Source organism: Pleurodeles waltl, chromosome 3_1, assembly GCF_031143425.1.
Source record: "Pleurodeles waltl isolate 20211129_DDA chromosome 3_1, aPleWal1.hap1.20221129, whole genome shotgun sequence".
Taxonomy (NCBI): Eukaryota; Metazoa; Chordata; class Amphibia; order Caudata; family Salamandridae; genus Pleurodeles; species Pleurodeles waltl.
The window spans coordinates 1,883,856,315-1,883,875,422 of record NC_090440.1 but is presented as its reverse complement, the minus strand read 5'-3'; the positions used below and the strand labels follow the sequence as shown (position 1 = coordinate 1,883,875,422).

Genomic DNA, 19,108 nt, shown 5'->3' with positions numbered 1-19,108 from the left:
GGCTAGTGACCAATTTCACCAATTTACATTGGCATACTGGAACACCCTTATAATTCCCTAGTATATGGTACTGAGGTACCCAGGGTATTGGGGTTCCAGGAGATCCCTATGTGCTGCAGCATTTCTTGTGCCACCCATAGGGAGATCTGACAATTCTTACACAGGCCTGCCTTGCAGCCTGAGTGAAATAACGTCCACGTTATTCCACAGCCATTTACCACTGCACTTAAGTAACTTATAAGTCACCTATATGTCTAACCTTTACCTGGTAAAGGTTGGGTGCTAAGTTACTTAGTGTGTGGGCACCCTGGCACTAGCCAAGGTGCTCCCACATTGTTCAGGGCAAAATCCCCGGACTTTGTGAGTGCGGGGACACCATTACACACGTGCCCTATACATATGTCACGACATATGTATAGCGTCACAATGGTAACTCCAAACATGGCCATGTAACATGTCTAAGATCATGGAATTGTCGCCCATTGGGCGAGACAATTCCATGATCCCCCGAGTCTCTAGCTCAGACCCGGGTACTGCCAAACTACCTTTCCCGGGGTTTCACTGCAGCTGCTGCTGCTGCCAACCCCTCAGACAGGTTTCTGTCCTCCTGGGGTCCAGCCAGGCTTGGCCCAGGAAGGCACCAAAGAACTGCATCACCGGTCCTCTGGGTCTCCTCTCAGCCCGACGAGCGAGGTCCCTTGAACTCAGCAACTCTGTCCAAGTGACTCCCACAGTCCAGTGACTCTTCAGTCCAAGTTTGGTGGAGGTAAGTCCTTGCCTCCCCACGCTAGACTGCATTGCTGGGAACCGCGTGTTTTGCAGCTACTCCGGCTACTGTGCACTCTTCCAGGTTTTCCTTTGTGCACAGCCAAGCCTGGGTCCCCGGCACTCTAGCCTGCGGTGCACGACCTCCTGAGCTGTCCTCCGGCGTCGTGGGACCATCCTTTGTAACTTCGGGCGAGCTCCGGTTCACTCCACTTCATAGTGCCTGTTCCGGCACTTCTGCTGGTGCTGCTTGCTTCTGAGTGGGCTCTTTGTCTTGCTGGACGCCCCCTCTGTCTCCTCACGCAATTGGCGACATCCTGGTCCCTCCTGGGCCACAGCAGCATCCAAAAACCCTAACCGCAACCCTTGCAGCTAGCAAGGCTTGTTTGCGGTCTTTCTGCACGGAAACACCTCTGCACGACTCTTCACGACGTGGGACATCCATCCTCCAAAGGGGAAGTTTCTAGCCCTTGTCGTTCTTGCAGAATCCACAGCTTCTACCATCCGGTGGCAGCTTCTTTGCACCCACAGCTGGCATTTCCTGGGCATCTGCCCACTCCCGACTTGATCGTGACTCTTGGACTTGGTCCCCTTGTTCCACAGGTACTCAATTCAGGAAATCCATCGTTGTTGCATTGCTAGTGTTGGTCTTCCTTGCAGAATTCCCCTATCACGACTTCTGTGCTCTTTGGGGAACTTAGGTGCACTTTGCACCCACTTTTCAGGGTCTTGGGGTGGGCTATTTTTCTAACCCTCACTGTTTTCTTACAGTCCCAGCGACCCTCTACAAGGTCACAAAGGTTTGGGGTCCATTCGTGGTTCGCATTCCACTTCTAGAGTATATGGTTTGTGTTGCCCCTATCCCTATGTGCCCCCATTGCATTCTATTGTGACTATACATTGTTTGCACTGTTTTCTATTGCTATTACTGCATATTTTGGTATTGTGTACATATATCTTGTGTATATTTGCTATCCTCATACTGAGGGTACTCACCGAGATACTTTGGCATATTGTCATAAAAATAAAGTACCTTTATTTTTAGTATATCTGTGTATTGTGTTTTCTTATGATATTGTGCATATGACACTAGTGGTACTGTAGGAGCTTCACTCGTCTCCTAGTTGCGCCTAAGCTGCTCTGCTAAGCTACCTTTTCTATCAGCCTAAGCTGCTAGACACCCCTCTACACTAATAAGGGATACCTGGGCCTGGTGCAAAGTGTAAGTACCCCTTGGTACCCACTACAAGCCAGTCCAGCCTCTTACAGTAATGTCTGTGGACAGGTAGGTCAACGCTACCATCCAGTCTCCTGGGTCCAGGGCAGGCAGACCCTGAGCCATAGTGAGTATTTTGAACTTCTCTTTTTTGAGGAAGAGATTGAGGGATCAAAGGTCTAGGATAGGGTGCAGGCGCTTGTCCTTTTTTGGTATCAGAAAGTAGCGGCAATAGCAACCACAACCTACTTCTAGCACGGGAACTCTCTCTATGGCTCCTTTGGCCAAAAGAGCCATAACTTCCTTGTGGAAAAGGGACAGATGATCCTCAGTCATCTGATAGTAGAATGGTGGCATGGATGGAGGGGTAGTCTCGAAGAAAAGGGAGTAGCTCCCATCGGCAAAACCCACCTGTCTGACGTGATGGATTGCCAGCAAAGCAGATGATGGCAGATCCTGCCTTGGAGTGGCCCTAGGTGGGGAGCCAGATTAGGAAGGCTTAGAGGCTGCTGCTGGTGGGGGGAGGCAGACTGCTGGCTCCCTGATCCACGAGGTCAGTGAATCCCATGCAGTCACGAAGTCAAGCATGTGTGACACAGTGGCTGGCCAGGAATGGACATAGGTGGAGGCCCCTTCGATTGCCACAAAAGGCAGACTGAGGGGGAGAAGGGGTCACTGCGAGGCCCAAGTAACTGGCCTTAGGTTGAGAATCCTTGAAGTGCTTGAGTGCAGAGTATGTCCTGTCTCTGAAGAGATGGGTGCCATCAAAAGGGCATGTCCACCAAAGTAGCCTGGACATCTCCTGAAAAGCCAGATGTCCTCCGCCAGACATGGTGCCTCAGGGCCACTGTCGATGAAGCCACTCTGTCCAGTGAGTCAGTCATGTTCAGTCCGCAATGCGTGGTGAACTTTTCTTCATCTGTCTCTAAATGGCAACTACCTGAGAAAGCACAGCCCCCGCTTCCTACGCGACTTGTGGCAGCACTTGTACAACCATAACCCTCCAGTGTGTGGGAGTAACGGCCCAAAAGGCATGAGATGTTCACAGACCTCAATGCTAGGCTAGTGGAAGAAAGAAATGTTCTTCCCCAGCCTATCCAACATTTGGATTCCCTATCCAGGCGTGCAGAAGGGAACACGCCCCGGCAAGTGGAGTCTTGGATAATCATGCTCTAAAAGGTGGGGTTTTCCTGGGTTTGGACCAGGTACTCTGTAGGACATCCATGAGGGCTTCATCAAAGGGGAGCATGGGTTCCGAGGAAGAAGCTACAAGCTGAAGCACCTCTGTCAGAAGGTTAGTCCTGATAACTACCAAAGGCAATCCAAGGTCCAGGACCTCAGCTGCTCTTCTCACCACCATGGAATAGGAAGCTCCCTCCTCCGTACCACAGTAGAGATAGAACGCATGACAGTATCTGGAGACTTATCCAGTCCGCTTGCTTCAAGCAAGTCTATACAACTCAGTCCATAGGATCTTGGAGCTGGTATTCTAAAGGGTCCAGCATCCTCTTCCATTCCCCACTGTAACCTAGCCCATAAGAAAGGGGCTCAGGAACCGACATATCGTTCAACGCTCATCCGGCTGTGTTGGAATCGGGAATAAGAATGCGGATGACTCGGTCTATGGGTGCAGGCAGTGCCAGGAGCATCGGTGTCGGTCAGAGTGGTACGACTGTAGTCAGTGTGGATCCAGGACTGGATCAATGAGTGCCCCTCGGCGCTGAAGCCCCAGGCATGGAACCCAAAGTCTCTGTGGGGCCTGAAGGACTACAGCTGTGTCGACTGCCCATAAATAAGGCACATGGTCTCATAGGATGGAACTCTTGATTAAGCAGGGGTTGCTCCAGCTCTTGTAAACTATAATAGGTGCCAAGTCGGCACAGGCTTCTCAGAGCGAGGCCTAGAACGTTGACACTCACTTGTATTGCCGGCCGACGGACAAGGAGAAGTCAAAGAATGATTCGACTAATTAGGTTTATTCTTGTGTCTCAGCTTACTCCATTGCTCCAAGGACTTGGAGTGGAACAACGACGATGGAGGACTCTGTGACCGATACCAGGACCTTTCTCTAGACCAAGACCTCCACCTTGTGTGGAGTCGAGCGTCAGGCTGCCATCAGCTTCAGGGACTGCTCTCCCTCAATGCTGGATACATGGCCAGACACTCTGAGCACGACTTTGAGTTGTGGTGGAGTTCCAGGCACCGAAGATACCAGAGGTGTGGATCCGTCACAGATATCGCCGATGATATGAACCACAGGGCTTTAACCCAGTGTTCCTTGATGACATTTTCGATGCACCATGGGTAGAAAACTCGAAAAAATCTTCAACAAAAATCAAAAAAAGGCCAGTCAAAAACTGACTGAGAGGTAGCACTCTTTGGATCAGCACTGGCTGGCACGGAAAGAAAAGAACTGACGTCAGTGCGCTTGTGTGGTGCCTATATACCATGTCATATCTAGTGAGGGCGCCACCAACCACAGACGGGGAGCTTATCAACGCCACTTAACAGTGTTCAGGGGAACTGCTCAAGAAAAATCTCTGAATCCAGTCAGAAGGCTTGGGAAATTCAAAGGTAAGGAATCTGCTACTGTAAGTCTGTCAGATTGAAATATTCAGAATCTGATAAGCCTACATCCCCATGGTGTTTACAGGACCAGAGGGGCTGCTCTAGGAGGTATCTTCATAGGATTAAAGGAGGCCAAGATGGTGGAGAAGGTATGGCTGGGGGTGATGGCGACACAGGCGTAGGCTGCTCATCAGGCTGCGGAGGACGTTAACTTTGAAAAGCACCCATTATTTGCTGAAAAGTTGACAAAAACAACACAGGCACCTGCATGACGTCTGGTTTCTTATTATAAGTCTGAGGAGGCCTTTCCTAAAAATCAGGGATGTAACACTTCCAACTGCGTAGGACTCTAGTCCGCCTTTGAGGTGCCCTGGTTGCTGAGATCTACCTCCTGCTCAGAGTCCAGAATCTAGGTAGGGAGGCTGCCGTCATCTTAACAGGTGAAAAGGTTATTGGCATTGAAAACTCAGTAGTCCATGGTATTATCAAAAAGGTTGTCTGTAATGAGGTAGTAGGCATCATACCTAGATTTCACCAGTGAAAGATAAGGCATTGTCGACAGGGTTGCCATCAATGGTGGACAGAGAGACAACCTTGGGGACTTCGTCGACAAGGGCCTGGTTGTCAATGAGGCCTGTCCCACAGGTGACAGTAAGGATGCTATCTACAAAGGTGGCTTTTTCTTTGCTTTCGCCAAGGATAACAGAGTTCACTCAGTGTGGACGGCAATACAGTGAGGGCATCAAAGGGAGCTGGATTTTTTGCACAGGTTGTGGTTGTCTTTCCACAAGTGTTTTCTGGAGAAAACTCAATTTTTTTCCCTTTGAGAAGGTGGGTGGATGTTCATTAGTTTGAAAGTTGTCCAGTTTTGGAAACCCCATGTTTTCCTTTTTGCACTGCCTTCATGGAAATGATTGGTGGAACACTTTTCACTGAATCATTCCCCGACGAGAAGGCATCCCTCTTAGAATAAGGGTTATTTCTTTCCACAGTAAGGAAGATGTTTCTTACCCAGAAAGCACTGTTTGTGGCATGTAGTGCTGTAGATTCACATGCTGTGCATAACCCTGCCATCTAGTGTTGGGCTAGGATGTGTGCAAGTTGTTTTCCTTTGAAGAACATCTTTTAGTCACAAGGTTTTGTGACTCCTCTTGTTGGTAATGTGCATGGCCATCTACTCCATTGTTAGACTGTTTTACTGTATAGCAGGTGAGGATGAGATGTGAAGCAAAACGTATTATAGAGAGACGGCCATGCCAAGAGGAAAGTAAGAAACATTAGATTGACTGCCACTAACCCAGGTGTCCGAGGAGGAGTGTGGGTGCATTTGAATCTACAGCACTACATGCCAAAAACAGATGCTTACTGGATAAGTAACTTTTTCAGTTCACAATATGTGTGGCTGTGGATACATTTGCTGTGCAAAGAACATAAAGGAGTTCTCCCAAAATAGCAGTGGCTACCCTGTAGGAGTTGCAGTGGTTTGGAAAAGTGTATGAAGAACCTTCTGACCACCACTGGCTTGTTGGCGAGCTAGTACATCCACACAATAATGTTTTGTATAAGTATGTGGTGTTGACCATGTAGCTGCTTTACAAATATCAGCAAAAAGAAACTGCAAGAAAGGCCATACAAACTAGTGGAATGGGCTTGAGGAGGGATAGTTAAGGTCCCATTAGCTTTAGCATAGCATGTCTGGATGCATGTAATGATCCATCTGACAATGCATGATTTAGAAATGGCTTTCCCTGTATTAGGTTCGAAGAAAGCAACAAAAAGCTTTTGTGTTTTTCTAAATTATTTAGTTCTGTCAATATAATACATGAGGGCTCGTTTAACATCTAATGTATGGAGAGCCCGTTCCGCAACTGAGTCAGGTTGAGAAAAATACAGAGAGTTCAATAAATTGAGATGAAGCTGTGCAACCCTATCTGTGTGTGTTTGGAACAAGGGATCTTCCAAGGTTAGTGCCTGAAGCTCACTGACACATCTAAGGGAAGTGACGGCGACAAAACAAACTTATCTTCCAAGAAAGAAACTGGAGATGGCAGGAGTGGAGGGGCCCATTTATCTTGTCAATACTTTGGGTACCACCAGCAGGTCGGGCTGGTGGGACCCAAAGTGGAATGACTCTTGAGACTTTCTAGGAAGGCTTTAATGACAGGAATTTGGAATAGGGAAATGTGTTTCTGTTCTGAAGATAAGCAGCTACAACTGCCAGGTGTAGTCTTATGGATGTGAAAGCTAAACCAGGAGTTTCACTTCCAAACAGGTAGAAGGCAATGGCTTGTACTTTGGCTAATAAGAGACCAATAGGTTTGGAATGAATAAATACTGAACAAATCTTTTCCATTTAGCAGTTTAACAGGCACGAGTAGTAGGCCTGTGTGCTTCTTTAAGAGTGGCCACACATTCTGGTGGGAGATTAAGGTATCCAAATTCTAAGACTTCAGGAGCCAGATTGCAAGGTTAAGAGACCTGGAATCCCAGTGCTTTATTACTCCACGGTTCATTGTGAGAAGGTCCTGCCTGTTGGGGAATGTCCTGTGTGTGACCACTGAGAGCTGGAGGAGGGTGGTGAACCATGGCTGTTGTGTGCACCCACATGGGAGCCACCAGGATGACAGTGAGAGATGTCTGCAGAAGTCTACAAACCACAAATGGAAGCCGGGGGAGAGGAGGAAAAGCGTAAGCAAATATCCCTGACCAACTTAATCATAGTCCATTGCCCTTGGACTGTGGGAACCCGGAGGCAAAGTTTGGGCATTTGGCGTTTTCTGCTATGGCAAATAAATGTATATCTGGTACTCCCAGATGTTGGAAGTAGTGATGGAGGACTTGCAGGTAGAGTTCCCATTCATAGACACGTTGCTGCATACTGCCGAGGAGATTGGCAAAGTTGTTCTCCACTCCTTGCAAGTATTCTGCTAAGAAGTGGATCTTGTGATGGAGAGCCCATTGCCAAATGTTCTGGGTGAGGGGAGAAAGAGCGGACAGGATCTGGTGCCCCCTTGTTTCTTAAAGTAATACAGGACTGTCATGTTGCCAATAAATTAGGAAGGAAGGCTTTCAACACAAGGTGAATAGCTAGTAGTTCTGGGTGATTTATGTGGCGAGTTCATTGATTGGCATTCCACTGACCTTGGACGGTCAAATTCTGTGAATGCCCTCCCCATATTGTAAGGAAGGCGATCATTGCTATGGTCCTCTACAATAATGGGTTTAGGAATGGCCGTCTCTTTAACAAGTTTTTGGTGTTCCGCCACTGCAGAGAGTGGCAAGTTTGATGGCCGAGCAACACTAGATCTTCCCATTAACCCTCCGCTTGAGCCCAAAGATGCGCTAAGCACTCCTGTTAAGGATGAATAAGTAACCTTGCATGGGGCAATATAAGTGATGGCTGAGGCCCTCATGCCTAGGAGATGCATAACTGTCTTGACTTTAACTTGTTGATTTGGTTGAAATAGAGAAATGAGTGCCTAAAAGAATTGTATCTTGGCAGCATTTGGGTAGGCTACGCCTATCTCTGAATTGAGAATTGTTCCTAGATACGGTTGGATCTGAAGGGTTTGGAGATGGAATTTTGTAGTGCTGATGGTAAAGCCTAGTTCGTGAAGTAGGTTAATTGTGACCAGAGATTGTCGGTGACGTTTTAGACCAGTCACATTTTTGATGAGCCAATTTTCCAGATAGGAAAAGACATGGATTCCATGAATGCATAGGTGAGCGACCACTATCGCACGATACCTGGTAAAGAGCCTGTGTAGGAAGTTGGCTCTGTATGTACTATTTCAAAGTAAGAAATAGCATGCACAGAGTCCAAGGGTTCCCCCTTAGAGGTAAGATAGCAGCAAAAAGAGATAATTCTAATGCTCTATTTTGTGGTAGTGTGGTCGAGCAGTAGGTTTATCAGAGGGTAGTGTTAAGCATTTGTTGTACATACACAGGCAATAAATGAGGAACACACACTCAAAGACAATTCCAGGCCAATAGGTTTTTATATAGAAAATGAAAATGTCACTTACCCAGTGTATATCTGTTCGTGGCATTAGTCGCTGCAGATTCACATGTTTCGCACAGTCCGCTGCCTGGTGTTGGGCTCGGAGTATTACAAGTTGTTTTTCTTCGAAGAAGTCTTTTTTGGTCACGGGACCGAAGGACTCCTCCCTCTTCGGCTCCATTGCGCATGGGCGTCGACTCCATCTTAGATTGTTTTCCCCGCAGAGGGTGAGGATGGAGTTGTTTGCTATAAATAGTGCCCATGCAATGGAGTGAATACGTATGTACATAAAAAGTTTATAATAATTATTTACAAATGTACAAATGTTTAAGATTTAAGATCTACTTCTAAACGGCTACAGGCTTCCCGGGGAGGCGGGAGGGCACATGTGAATCTGCAGCGACTAATGCCACGAACAGATGTACACTGGGTAAGTGACATTTTCAGTTCGATGGCATATGTTGCTGCAGATACACATGTTTCGCATAGACTATAAAGCAGTTACCTCCCCTAAAAGCGGTGGTTTAGCCTGTAGGAGTTGAAATAGTTTGGAATAATGTTCTTAGTACAGCTTGGCCCACTGTAGCTTGTTGTGCATTTAGTACGTCTACACAGTAGTGTTTAGTAAATGTATGAGGCGTAGACCAGGTTGCAGCCTTACATATTTCGCTCATAGGAATGTTTCCTAGAAAGGCCATTGTAGCACCTTTCTTTCTGGTTGAGTGTGCCTTTGGTGTAATAGGCAATTCTCTTTTGGCTTTAAGATAGCATGTTTGAATACATCTGACTATCCATCTAGCAATGCCTTGTTTAGAGATTGGATTTCCTATGTGTGGTTTTTGAAAAGCTATGAACAGTTGTTTTGTTTTCCTGATTAGCTTTGTTCTGTCAATGTAGTACATTAGTGCTCTTTTGATGTCCAATGTATGTAGTGCCCTTTCAGCCACGGAATCTGGTTGTGGGAAGAACACTGGCAATTCTACTGTTTGATTTAAATGGAATGGTGAGATTACTTTTGGTAGAAATTTTGGATTTGTTCTTAGAACTATTTTATTTTTGTGTATTTGAATAAATGGTTCTTGTATGGTAAATGCCTGTATTTCACTTACTCTTCTGAGGGATGTGATTGCAATGAGAAATGCGACTTTCCAGGTTAGATATTGCATTTCACAGGAATGCATGGGTTCGAAAGGTGGACCCATGAGTCTTGTTAAGACGATGTTAAGGTTCCATGAAGGAACTGGTGGTGTTCTTGGTGGTATAATTCTTTTTAGCCCTTCCATGAATGCTTTAATAACTGGTATTCTAAATAGAGACGATGAATGAGTAGTTTGTAGGTAAGCAGATATTGCTGCAAGGTGTATTTTTATAGATGAAAAAGCGAGATTCGCTTTTTGCAAATGTAGTAAGTATCCCACTATGTCCTTTGTAGAGGCATGCAATGGTTGGATTTGATTGGTATGGCAGTAGCAAACAAATCTTTTCCACTTAGATGCATAGCAGTGTCTAGTGGAAGCTTTTCTAACTTGTTTTATGACCTCCATGCATTCTTGTGTGAGGTCTAAGTGTCCGAATTCTAGGATTTCAGGAGCCAAATTGCCAGATTCAATGATGCTGGGTTTGGATGCCTGATCTGTTGTTTGTGTTGTGTTAACAGATCTGGTCTGTTGGGTAGTTTGACATGCGGTACTAGTGAAAGGTCTAGTAGAGTTGTATACCAAGGTTGTCTTGCCCATGTGGGTGCTATCAGTATGAGTTTGAGTTGGTTTTGACTCAACTTGTTTACTAGATATGGAAGGAGAGGGAGAGGGGGAAAAGCGTATGCAAATATCCCTGACCAACTCATCCATAGAGCATTGCCTTGTGATTCGCGGTGTGGGTACCTGGATGCGAAGTTTTGGCATTTTGCGTTTTCTTTTGTTGCGAACAAATCTATCTGGGGTGTTCCCCAAATTTGAAAGTACTTGTTCAGAACTTGGGGGTGAATTTCCCATTCGTGGACTTGTTGGTGGTCTCGCGAAAGGTTGTCTGCTAGTAGGTTTTGGATCCCTGGAATAAATTGTGCTATTAGGCGAATGTTGTTGTGAATCGCCCACTGCCATATTTTTTGTGTTAGGAGGCACAATTGTGTTGAGTGTGTTCCTCCTTGTTTGTTTAAATAATACATTGTTGTCATGTTGTCTGTTTTGACAAGAATGTATTTGTGTGTTATTATGGGTTGAAAGGCTTTTAACGCTAGAAATACTGCTAACAGTTCTAGGTAATTGATATGAAATTTTGTTTGGTGTACATCCCATTGTCCTTGAATGCTGTGGTGATTGAGGTGTGCTCCCCACCCTGTCATGGAAGCATCTGTTGTTATAACGTATTGAGGCACTGGGTCCTGAAATGTCCGCCCTTTGTTTAAATTGTTGCTGTTCCACCATAGAAGCGAGAGGTATGTTTGGCGGTCTACCAACACCAGATCTTGAAGTTGACCCTGTGCCTGTGACCATTGTGATGCTAGGCACTGTTGTAAGGGTTGCATGTGTAGTCTTGCGTTTGGGACAATGGCTATGAATGATGACATCATGCCTAGAAGTTTTAGCACAAATTTTGCTTGTATCTTTTGGTTTGGAAACATAGCACTTATTACCTTGTGGAATGCTTGCACTCTTTGTGGACTTGGAGTGGCAATTCCCTTTGATGTGTTGATGGTTGCTCCTAGATATTGTTGTGTCTGACACGGTTCGAGGTGTGATTTTGTATAGTTGATGGAGAAACCCAGTTTGTGAAGGGTTTGTATGACATATGTGGTGTCGTTTGTGCACTTTTTTACTGTGTTGGTTTTGATTAGCCAATCGTCCAGGTAAGGAAACACATGTATCTGTTGTCTCCTGATATGTGCTGCTACTACTGCTAGACATTTTGTGAACACTCTTGGTGCAGTTGTTATTCCGAATGGCAACACTTTGAATTGGTAATGTATTCCTTTGAATACGAACCTTAGGTACTTTCTGTGAGAAGGGTGTATCGGTATATGAAAGTACGCATCTTTTAGGTCTAATGTGGTCATGTAATCTTGCTGTTTGAGCAGTGGAATGATGTCTTGTAGTGTGACCATGTGAAAGTGGTCCGATATGATGTAGGTATTTAGTGTCCTGAGATCTAATATTGGTCTTAATGTTTTGTCTTTTTTTGGAATTAGAAAGTACAGGGAGTAAACTCCTGTGTTTTTTTGTTGTACTGGTACTAACTCTATTGCATCCTTTTGCAGTAGTGCTTGAACTTTTAGTCCTAAAAGTTCTAAATGTTGTGGTGACATTTTGCGTGTTTTTAGAGGGATGTTTGGTGGGAATTTGTGGAATTCTATGCAATAGCCATGTTGGATTATTGCTAATACCCAATTGTCTGTTTTAATCTGCTGCCAAGATTGGTAGAATTGGCTTAGTCTTCCCCCCACTGGTGTTGAGTGAAGGGGTTGTGTGACTTGAAAGTCACTGTTTAGGTGGAGGTGTTTTTGGAGTCTGGAATCTTCCCCTACTCCTTGGGAATTGACCCCCTCTATATCCCCTGAAACCTCCCCTTTGGAATGAACCCTGATATGGTGTGGTTCTTGTTTGTTGGCTGGTGGTGTCTGTGGGTTGGCCACGAAACCCCCCTCTAAATGGAGTTTTTCTAAAAGAGCCTCTGCTCTGCGGGGAGTAGAGTGCGCCCATGGGCTTTGGCCGTGTCTGTGTCCTTTTTAAGTTTTTCAATGGCTGTGTCCACTTCAGGGCCAAAAAGTTGTTTCTCGTTGAAGGGCATATTAAGGACAGCCTGCTGGATTTCAGGTTTGAAGCCTGAAGTGCGGAGCCAAGCGTGTCTCCTTATGGTGACAGCAGTGTTGACTGTTCTCGCTGCAGTATCGGCTGCGTCCAGTGAAGAGCGGATTTGATTGTTTGAGATCGTTTGTCCCTCTTCAACTATTTGCTGCGCCCTTTTTTGGTATTCCTGGGGAAGATGGTCTACGAGAAGTTGCATCTCATCCCAGTGTGCGTGGTCATATCTGGCCAGCAGCGCTTGAGAATTTGCGATGCGCCACTGGTTGGCTGCCTGTGATGCTACTCTTTTTCCTGCCGCATCAAATTTTCTGCTTTCTTTGTCCGGAGGTGGGGCGTCGCCAGATGTATGGGAATTTGCTCTCTTGCGAGCTGCCCCTACTACTACGGAGTCAGGTGGTAACTGCGAAGTAATAAACACTGGGTCTGTGGGTGGTGGTTTGTATTTCTTATCCACCCTTGGGGTGATGGCTCTTGATTTTACGGGCTCTTCAAAAATTTGTTTTGCGTGCCGTAACATCCCTGGTAGCATTGGGAGACATTGATATTGGCTATGTGTAGCCGAGAGGGTGTTAAATAAAAAATCATCCTCTATAGGATCGGAATGCAGTTGGACATTGTGGAATTCTGCAGCCCTAGCCACCAGTTGCGAGTATGAGGTACTGTCCTCTGGCGGTGACGGCTTTGTGGGGTATGAATCGGGATCATTGTCCGGCACTGGGGTGTCATATAGGTCCCAAGCGTCTTGATCCTGATTATCTTGACTTATGGTAGTTTGCGCTGGTGAGTGCATTTGTGGCGGTGTTTGTGCCGGCGATGCCTGTTGTGGTGGAGAGGGCGGAGGCGTGACTTTTTTAACCACTTTGGCTTGTGGTTGTGCGTCATCCTTGAGAAGTCCGATCCTTCTTTTCCTTATTATTGGGGGAAGGGTTGATATCTTCCCTGTGTCTTGCTGGATGTACAGTCTCTTTTGTGTGTAGTCTGATTCTACACTTTGGAGCTCTTGTCCAAATCTGTGCATCTGGCCACTTATTCCTTGTTCCTCTGTGTAGGATGAAGGTGTGGAACTTTTCGGCGCCGAGAGAGAATCTTTTTTCGGCTTCGGCACCGACAGAATTTTTGTGGCTTTCGGCAGTGTGTCTCGGTGCCGATGTTTTTCGGTGCCGGCATCTTATTTTTGCCTCTCGGAGCCGCTATCTCGGCTCCGAGGTTGCTCCATGGCAGTCCCTCGACCGGAGTCGGGTGTCTTCGCTATGGGCGTGCCCTTTTTCGGCGCCTTCGACGGGTCGCCGGTTTTATGGGTCGAGCCATGGCCTGTTGGCAGTGGCGTCCCCTGGGCTTTTGTCTTCTCGATGGTTTTAATTTTCGACGTCTTACTCACTTTTTGTTGCTGTTGTTCGACGTCGGAGTCTCCGGATTCTGATTCCGGAACCGAGAATGTTTCCTCTTCGTCGTCGAAACGTTGTTTTGTTGGCGTGGACGCCATTTGTAGACGCCTGGCTCTTCGGTCCCGGAGTGTTTTTCTGGACCGGAAGGCTCGACAGGCCTCACAGGTATCCTCCTTGTGCTCGGGGGACAAGCACAAGTTACAGACCAAGTGCTGATCTGTATAAGGATACTTACTGTGACATTTTGGGCAGAAATGAAACGGGGTCCGTTCCATCGTCTTCGATGTCGCACGCGGTCGGGCCGACCAGGCCCCGATGGGGGAATCGAAGCTACCCCAAAGTCTTCCGATGATCGGTGTCGATGTACCTAACTATCCCGATACCGAACGGAACAATACCGACGCTTTCTTCCGAGATTCTGACTAACTTTCCGAACCGAAACACGGAGCGAAAAGGAATACGTCCAAACCCGACAGCGGAAAAAAACAATCTAAGATGGAGTCGACGCCCATGCGCAATGGAGCCGAAGAGGGAGGAGTCCTTCGGTCCCGTGACCAAAAAAGACTTCTTCGAAGAAAAACAACTTGTAATACTCCAAGCCCAACACCAGGCAGCGGACTGTGCGAAACATGTGTATCTGCAGCAACATATGCCATCGAACATATATTTTCTTAGTTTATTTTAAGAACCACAGGTTCAAGATTTACAATCAATACTTTAAATGAAAGGTATTTCACTCGGGTATCTTAGGAACTTTTAATCAACAAAATAACATGTACAGTTTTGGCAAAAAATGGGAATAAGCTATTTTAAAAGTAGACAGTGCAAAATTCAACAGTTCCTGGGGGAGGTAAGTATTTGTTAGTTGTTCAGGTAAGTAAAGCACTTACAGGGTTCAAAGTTGGGTCCAAGGTAGCCCACCGTTGGGGGTTCAGGGCAACCCCAAAGTTACCACACCAGCAGCTCAGGGCCGGTCAGGTGCAGAGGTCAAAGTGGCGCCCAAAACGCATAGGCTTCAATGGTGAAGAGGGTGCCCCGGTTCTAGTCTGCCAGCAGGTAAGTACCCGCATCTTCGGAGGGCACACCAGGGGGGTTTTGTAGGGCACCGGGGGGTGAGGGACACAAGTCAGCACAAAAAGTACACCCTCAGCGGCACAGGGGCGGCCGGGTGCAGAGTGCAAACAGGCATCAGGTTTGCAATAGGTTTCAATGGGAGACCCAGGGGTCTCTTCAGCGAAGTAGGCAGGCAAGGGGGGTCCTTGGGGTAGCCACCACCTGGGCAAGGGAGAGGGCCACCTGGGGGTGGCTCCTGCACTGGAGGTCGGATCCTTCAGGTCCTGGGGGCTGCGGGTGCAGTGTCTTTACCAGGCGCTGGGTTCTTTGAAGCAGGCAGTCGCGGTCAGGGGGAGCCTCTGGATTCCCTCTGCAGGAGTCGCTGTGGGAGCTCAGGGGAGGTCAACTCTGGCTACTCACGGGCTCGCAGTCGCCGGGGAGTCCTCCCTGTAGTGTTGGTTTTCCACAGGTCGAGCCGGGGGCGTCGTGTGCAGAGTGGAAAGTCTCACACTTCCGGCAGGAAACGTGTGGTCTTTAAAAGTTGCTTCTTTGTTGCAAAGTTGCAGTTTCTTTGGAACAGGGCCGCTGTCCTCGGGAGTTCTTGGTCCTTTTAGATGCAGGGTAGTCCTCTGAGGCTTCAGAGGTCGCTGGACCCTGGGGGATGCGTCGCTGTTGCAGTTTTTCTTGAAGTGGGGAGACAGGCCGGTAGGGCTGGGGCCAAAGCAGTTGGTGTCTCCGTCTTCTCTGCAGGGCTTTCAGGTCAGCAGTCCTTCTTCATCTTCAGGTTGAAGGAATCTGTCTTCCTAGGTTCTGGGGGCCCCTAAATACTCAAATTAGGGGTGTGTTTAGGTCTGGGAGGTTAGTAGCCAATGGCTACTAGCCCTGAGGGTGGCTACACCCTCTGTGTGCCTCCTCCCTGAGGGGAGGTGGGCACATCCCTAATCTTATTGGGGGAATCATCCATCTGCAAGATGGAGGATTTCTAAAAGTCAGTCACCTCAGCTCAGGACACCTTAGGGGTTGTCCTGACTGGCCAGTGACTCCTCCTTGTTTTTCTCATTATCTCCTCCGGCCGTGCCGCCAAAAGTGGGGCCGTGGCCGGAGGGGGTGGGCATCTCCACTAGCTGGGATGCCCTGTGGCGCTGTAACAAAGGGGGTGAGCCTTTGAGGCTCACCGCCAGGTGTTACAGTTCCTGTAGGGGGAGGTGAGAAGCACTTCCACCCAGTACAGGCTTTGTTACTAGCCACAGAGTGACAAAGTCACTCTCCCCATGTGGCCAGCAACATGTCTGGTGTGTGGCAGGCTGGCAAAACTAGTCAGCCCACACTGGAAGTTGGGTAGGTTTTCAGGGGGCATCTCTAAGGTGCCCTCTGGGTGTATTTTACAATAAAATGTACACTGGCATCAGTGTGCATTTATTGTGCTGAGAAGTTTGATACCAAACTTCCCAGTTTTCAGTGTAGCCACTATGGTGCTGTGGAGTTTGTGTATGACAGACTCACAGACCATATACTCATATGGATACCCTGCACTTACAATGTCTAAGGTTTTGCTTAGACACTGTAGGGGCATAGTGCTCATGCACCTATGCTCTCACCTGTGGTATAGTGCACCCTGCCTTAGGGCTGTAAGGCCTGCTAGAGGGGTGACTTATCTATACCACAGGCAGAGTGAGGTTGGCATGGCACCCTGAGGGGAGTGCCATGTCGACTTAGTCATTTTCTCCCCACCAGCACACACAAGCTGGCGAGCAGTGTGTCTGTGCTGAGTGAGGGGTCCCTAGGGTGGCATAAGACATGCTGCAGCCCTTAGAGACCTTCCCTGGCAACAGGGCCCTTTGTGTCCAGGTTACAAGGGACTTACCTGGATGCCAGGGTGTGACAATTGTGGAAACAAAGGTACAGGTTAGGGAAAGAACACTGGTGCTGGGGCCTGGTTAGCAGGCCTCAGCACACTTTCAAATCATAACTTGGCATCAGCAAAGGTAAAAAGTCAGGGGGTAACCATACCAAGGAGGCATTTCCTTACACCCTGGGTGCGGTAGTGACGCTGAAGGGGAGTATTTTAAACTGGTAATGCTGTCCGCTTACTAGAACTCTGAGGTACTGGTGTTGTGCAGGATGTATTGGAATGTGGAAGTAGGCGTACTTGAGGCTGAGTGCGGCCATGACGTTGCCCTTTTGTAATAGCGGATAAAATCCTGAGGAGTGACCATGTGAAAGTGCTCTGAGAGAATGCATTCATTTAGATCCAATACTTGTCTGAGGGACTCGTCCTTTTTGGGGATGAGGAATTATAGCGAGTAAACGTCCATATCCAGCTGATGATGAGGCACAGATTCTATAGATTATTTTAGCAGGAACACTTCGATCTCTTCCCTGAGTAACCTTTGTTGTTGTGGGGAGAATTTACTTGCCAGGTGGAATGTTGGGAGTTGTAAAAATTGGACCCAAAACAGTAACCATGCTGGATAATATATATCACCCACTGGTTGTTAGTGACTTTCTGCCAAGCGGGAAAGAACCCTTGAAGATGACCCCGACAGGTATTATGTGATCGGGGAGGAATTAAGAGTCAAGTCAGAGCTTACTGGTGGCGGCAGTTCCTTCGGGACAGACGCCTTTTCAATTAATCCCTCTGTAGAAGCCTCGAAAATAGCCTCTGGGGAGGTATTTGGCTTTGTGGTCACTGGTATGATGTGGAACTTTCAGGAAAAGTGGTTTTGGAGCCTCAACAGTAAGATGAGCCTCAAAAACAGCCACAACCAACGGGTAGGAGTTTGTAGTGCACCCATTGCTTTCGATGTTTCATTGTCCTGTTTGATTTTTTCTAATAAGGTTATCTATCTGTGGGCCAAAAAGATGTTCCCCATCGAAAGGCAGATTAAGTAGGTTTTGCTGGACTTCCGGTTTGAAGCTGGAGACATGGAGCCATGTATGCCTACATAAAAGGATATTAGAGTTAACCCCCCTTGCGGCAGTATCTGCAGCATCGATGGCACAGTGTATGGTGTTGTTTGAGATATGCTTCCCATCAGAGACGATCTCATAGCCTCTCTCCTCGTGTTCATCTGGGAGATATAGGAGGAGTTCCTCTATTTTGTCCCAGTGGGCCAGGTCATACGGAGAAAGCAGGCCAATAGAGTTGGCAATCTGCCAAAGATTGGCCGGCTGTATGGCTACCCTGCTGCCTGCAGCATCTATCCTTTTGCGCTCCTTATCTGGTGGAGGAGCATCACCAGTGCTCTCGCAGCTCTTTTTTCTGCAGTAGCTACCACTAGAGAGTCAAGTAGAAGGTGACCCTGGATGTATACTGGGCCAGTTAAGGAAGCTTTATATTTCTTATTCACACTTGGTGTAATGACCCTCGCTTGAACTGGGTTGTGAAAGATGTCTGGTGTGTGACAGAGCATGCTTTTGAGCATGAGGAGGTACTGAGCAGAAAGTTGTGTGGAACAAAAAATTTGAAAGGAAATCATCCTATAGAGGCTCAGTAAGCAGGTCTACTTTATGGAAGGTGGCATACCTACCAATGAGATTGTAGTAGGAAGTGATATCATCGGGAGGGGAGGGTTTTGCATGGCATAGGTCAGAATCTGTATCCAGTGATGGATGAATGTTATAGGTATCCTAGGGATCATCCTGCGGTGGGATGTCAAAAGTGTCCCAATAGCCCTGTCGCCATATATCTGAATGAGGTAACCCTTGAGGTAGGTATGATTTAAGGTCTGCTGGAGAAGGAGGAGGTGGGGTGAGCATTGTAGAGCAGGTAGGGGTGGTGTAATATTAAGATGTAAAGTGCTTGTAGCATTGTGCATTCTCTTGTGCTTCTTTGGAGGAGGTGGCATATCTAAGGCTTCTTCAAAGGACAGTCGCTGTTTAGATAGTTGAGTAGCAGGAGGGTGGGTGAGGACTCGGCCTGTATGGGGACAGATCATCAAGTGTTTCTGGCAGGTCTCGATTTCTTCTTGTAATTCACAAAGAATTGGTTGGACAGTCACCGATCCATGACCAAACTTGCTGCAGGGCGCTGATGGTCTTGGCTCTGACGCAGATGGTTTCAGCACCGAGACGGGAGCGGCCGCTGCAGAAGTAGTCGGCCTCAATGTTTTCTTAATCAATGAGATGGAGGAGGGTGAACGTCCTTTTGTCCACGGCTGAAGCTTCAGCATGATGTTCCCCTTCTATGACCTCTGGGCCTATAAGGTCCAGTGCGGCCTCTCTGCTTCTTCGTGATATTTCGAGTTGTCAAGCCAGACGGTCACAAAGAGTTTCTTCAAACAGTAGGAGCAGCAAGCACTACAATCAGCCTCATTGT

General features: G+C 47.4%; 1 protein-coding gene across 3 annotated transcripts in view; it reads right to left on the bottom strand.

The window, feature by feature from the left end:
- NDUFS1 (NADH:ubiquinone oxidoreductase core subunit S1) overlaps positions 1-19,108 on the bottom strand; it is a 490,208-nt gene that overhangs the window by 45,812 nt on the left and 425,288 nt on the right. The gene's annotated exons all lie outside the window — the stretch shown is intronic.